This window comes from Pan paniscus, chromosome 14, assembly GCF_029289425.2.
Source record: "Pan paniscus chromosome 14, NHGRI_mPanPan1-v2.0_pri, whole genome shotgun sequence".
Lineage (NCBI taxonomy): Eukaryota > Metazoa > Chordata > Mammalia > Primates > Hominidae > Pan > Pan paniscus.
In genome coordinates this window covers 18541287-18545956 of record NC_073263.2, presented here as the reverse complement: position 1 = coordinate 18545956, position 4670 = coordinate 18541287, and the positions used below count along the sequence as shown (strand labels likewise).

At 47.9% G+C, this 4670-nt stretch overlaps 1 pseudogene; it reads left to right on the top strand.

The window, feature by feature from the left end:
• Positions 1-1497: 1497 nt before the first annotated feature.
• On the top strand, positions 1498-4467 carry LOC117975517 (sorting nexin-19-like; annotated as a pseudogene).
• The last annotated feature ends 203 nt before the right edge of the window (positions 4468-4670 follow it).

Sequence of the window (4670 nt, the reverse complement as noted above, 5' to 3'; positions counted from 1 at the left end):
CTCAAATGTACTATTCACCCATTACTTTCAAACATTATATCAGGGCCAGGCACCGTGGCTCATGCCTGCAATCTGAGCACTTTGGGAAATTGACGTGGGTGGATCACTTGAGGCCAGGAGTTCCAGGCCATCCTGGCCAACATGGCAAACACCTGTCTTGACTAAAAAAAAAAAAAAAAAGAAAGAAAAAAAAAACTAGGCATGGTGGCATGCCTGTAATACCAGTTACTTGGGATGTTGAGTCACCAGAATCATTTGAACCTGGGAGGCAGGGGTTTGCAGTGAGCTGAGATCATGCTACTGACTCCAGCCTGGGCAACCGAGCAAGACTGTCTCAAAAAAACAAAACCAAAAACATTATATCATGGTATGTGATTAATCTGAATTCAAAACATTTTAACATGAACTAAATGAAAATTATACAAAATTTTGCTTGTTTTATTGCATTCTACTACCTAATTCCTCTAGCATGTATTCAATTCTATTTGTTTTGAATTTACCAACAATTCATATCTTGCTGAGAATATTTGCACTGTAAATATTTTTGTGATTATTGATTATATTCAAATTCGCTCTCATTTTCAAAGCAATGTGTATAAAATTATTATTAAAATTGTACATAGCTTGAAATAATATGTTGAATATAATTGTCATGGGATACATTTATATATAATAATTAAAAGCACATTACAATGCTTGTACCTGATCTTAATATTACTTAACCTTAGAAATATAGAATAAATGATAGGAATAATATGGGAGACAAAAGACTGTGTGAAAAGCCACATATTGTATATCTCTATTGTGTTTATTAAACTTTTTTTCTCACTGCACTTACAAGTAAATTTGTCATGGACCATGGTAATTTTTATTGTAATCTTACTGTAGGTACATTCTGTTAGCAGGTTAAATAAAATACATGATCAAAGTCAAAAATATATGCAAGGAAAATATAGAAAATTTAAGTTATAAAAAGCTACTGTTGGTCGCCAGTGGCCGGCAGGCTGGCAGCCCTAACACAGGCAGGGCTGCGAGTGCAGTCACCCAGGTCTGCAGGAGCAGCAGGCCGAGGCCAGCAGAGATGACCCCGATGAGCCCACTTCAGGTCGGAGCTGAGTGTGGGCGCATGGTTCCCGGCAGCGTGTGACCCAGTCCTGGCCCTCCGCCCCCCTCTGCATGTGTAAGTGTCCGTGGGCCCCAGGGCCACAAAGAGGCCTTCTGCCTGGGGAAGTATCAAGGCCTCAGAGTTTTCCTCCAAAGCCACACCTCCACTGGAAGGGGCGAGTTCAAGGACTCTGTGGGTGGTAGCCATGGGCAAATGCAAAGCTGCTGCTGTCGCTTTGCAGTGCCTGTAGGACTTAGAGGGCCTGGAGCCTCGGTTCCCTGAACAGCACCCAGATCACCCTGTATCAGGGATACAGTTCATTCCCACCTTCCCTAACTCTGGAGTAAAATCTTGAGGCTGTCATCTTGGGAAGCCACCTTGTCCGTTCAGCCATGAAGACAGAAACAGTGCCATCGTTCCAGGAGACTCCAGCTGGATCCAGCTGTCACCTCAGTAACCTGTTGAGTAGGCGAAAGGTGATGGCTGTGGGGGTCTTGCTTGCTGACTCCTGGTCATACACCTTCTGGTCAGCGTGTGGCTGCTGTGCCTTCTGTCTGCATAGCTAGTGGTGCTGGGAGGATGGCTGGGCTCCAGTGTCTCTGGAGTGGCTTCAAGTCCACTGCTCCTGGAAGGCTTCATCCCATTGGCCACCTGTCCTCTATGCCCTGAGGCAGAAAGACAGCTGGAACAGGAGATCAACCGCACCATCCAGATGTGATTATTTGAGATTTTGTATTATCCTTGTACCGTTCTGTGAGCCAGGAGCCAGCCTTTGTGGAGGAAATGGAGGCAGCCATGAAAGAGTTGGTCCAGGAGCTTCAGAGGACTATGAGCATGATGGACCATCATGCTGTTGCCCAGAGTGTTCTGACTCTCTGTCGTTTTTCACCTGCAGAGCTACATTCAGGCAAAGGAGGCCACTACAGGGAAGAATGGTCCAGTTGAGCCTTCCCACCTCTGGGAGGCTTACTGCCAGGCTACTGCCCCACATCCTGCTGTGCACAGCCCCAATGCTGAAGCCACCTATACATGTGGTATTGTGAATTTGTTGCTTCAAGGGCTGGTGCCCAAGTCCCACTTGGAGACTCATATACTGGATGCCATGTAGTGGTTGAACTCATCATATGCAGTGTAGTCTTACCACTGATCAGCAGGCTGTCAGATCCTGACTGGATCCACCTTGTCCTCATGAGTATCTTTTCCAAGGCCAGAGATCCAGCACCCTGCCCAGCCAGTACCCCTGAACAGCCCTCAGTGCCCACATCTCTGCCACTAATTGCTGAGGTACAGCAGCTTCCAGAAGGGAGAGCTCCTTCTCCAGTAGCAGCCCCAGGGTTCCTAAGTAAACAGTGAGCCAGAGATTCCTGCATGCCCCTCCTCAGAGGTTGAAGGTGGCCAGGAAGCTGTAGAGGGAGATTTCGGTGTAATGTCTGAAAAAAGAAAAGTAGGAAACAACTCATCTCATTTCCTACAGCCAAATATTCGAGGCCCCCTGTTCTTATGTGGAGACTCAGAGCTGGAGTCTCCGCTGTCTGAAGTAGGCTAAGAAACCATCATGCTAGACTCCAGGCCACTTTCTGACTGACAGGATTCAGGATGCCCTGTGTGCCCTAGAGGGTTCCCAGGCTCTGGAACCCAAAGGTGGTGAGGGATCTGAAGGAGCAGAGGCTGAGGAGGGTCCAGGGACAGAAACAGAGACAGTCCTGCCTGTCTCCACACTGAACTTCTGCCCAGAGATCCAGATTGACATAGCAGACAAGGAGCTAGAACAAGGAGAAGTTACCACCTCTGTTACAGCTTTGCTGGAGGGGCCGGAAAAGACCTGCTCCTCACGGCCCTCATGCTTAGAGAAGGATCTCACCAATGATGTGACCTACCTTGATCCTAGTCTGCCACCAGTTCTGCTTTCCTCCTCTCCACCTGGTCCTCTCAGCTCAGCCACCTTCAGCTTTGAGCCCCTAAGCAGTCCAGATGGCCCAGTTGTCATCCAGAACCTTCATATCACTGGCACCATTACAGCCCGAGAGCACAGTGGCACCAGATTGCACCCATGCACACGCTGTACTGTGAAGTATGAGACATCCCTTGACGGTGAAAACAGCAGCCTGCAGCAGCTGGCCTACCACACTGTGAATCACCGCTATTGGGAGTTCTTGAATCTGCAGGCCATCAGGAGAAGAAACCAGATCTATGAAAGTTCATTAAAAATGTGAAGGGTCCTAAAAATCTCTTTCCAGATCTTCCATTTGGAAACATGGACAGTGACAGAGTAGAAGCCTGTAAGAGCCTCCTATAATAATTCCTGAAGCAACTGTGTGCCATTCCAGAGATTGCTAACAACAGTGAGGAGGTGCAGGAGTTTCTTGCTGTGAACACAGATGCTCGCATTTCCTTTGTCAAGAAACCATTTATGGTCTCTAGAATAGAGAAGATGGTGGTGAGTGCCATTGTGGACACCTTGAAGACAGTGTTTCCTTGCTCCGAATCCCAGAGCCCCACAGAGAAGCTGAGTGAGGCCGAGACTGAAAGCAGGTCCCAAACAGAAGGTAAGAAGGCTAGCAAGTCCAGGCTGAGGTTCTTACCCAGTAAAATTTCTCCAGCACTAAGTGTGACTGAAGCACAAGATAAGATTCTTTATTGTCTCCAGGAAGGCAATGTGGAGTCCAAGACCCTATCCATGTCTGGGATGGAATCTTTTATTGAAAAACAGACAAAGTTACTGGAGATGGAGGCAACAGAAGCCCCAGAAAAAGATCCTGAACAACTTCCCAAAGGACACGTGGACAGCTGCTTGTCAGATGCAGCTGTGCCAGCCCACGATCCAGCAACGACGGTTCAGGAACAGAGACAGAGTTAGCTGACACAGCCCTGAATCTGCTTCTCTTGCTACTAACAGAACAGTGGAAATGGCTGTGTACTGAAAACATGTAGATGTTTCTTTGTCTTATCTTTGGTACCCTAGTTCAAAGGTGGCTAGAGGTGCAGGTAGCTAATTTAACAAGTCCACAGTGCTGGGTGCAGTACCTCTGGCTTCTTCAGGAGTCCACCTGGCCTGGTGGAGTTTTGCCTAAGTTTCCACAGCCTGTAAGGACCCAGGAGCAGAAACTGGCTGCTGAGAAACAGGCTTTGCAGAGCCTAATGGGAGTCCTCCCAGATCTCATAGTAGAAATTCTTGGGGTGAACAAATGCCAGCTGAGTGTCTAGTCTTGGAGTCACTACAACAACCACTCATCAACAGGCATTTGATTTACTGCCTTGGAGACATTATCCTGGATCTCAGTGCCTCTGTTGAGGAGTCCGCTGCTACCACCTGTGCTTCAGATACCCCAGGCAGCCCTAAGAGGATGGGTGTCTCCTCTTAGCTGGTTATTCCCGCATCCTTCCCAGGTCAGGGAAGTAGAATTACTCGGCCACCCAGAGACCAGTGAGGAAGCCTGTGCCCTCTGGAAGTAGGCTACAGCTCAGAAGGCCTAGGCTCTCAGTGGCTCAATTCTCTCCCACTTCTGCTCCATTTGTAGCAGGTGACACAGGGTATGTGTCCCAGTTGCATGCACATTTATTTCCA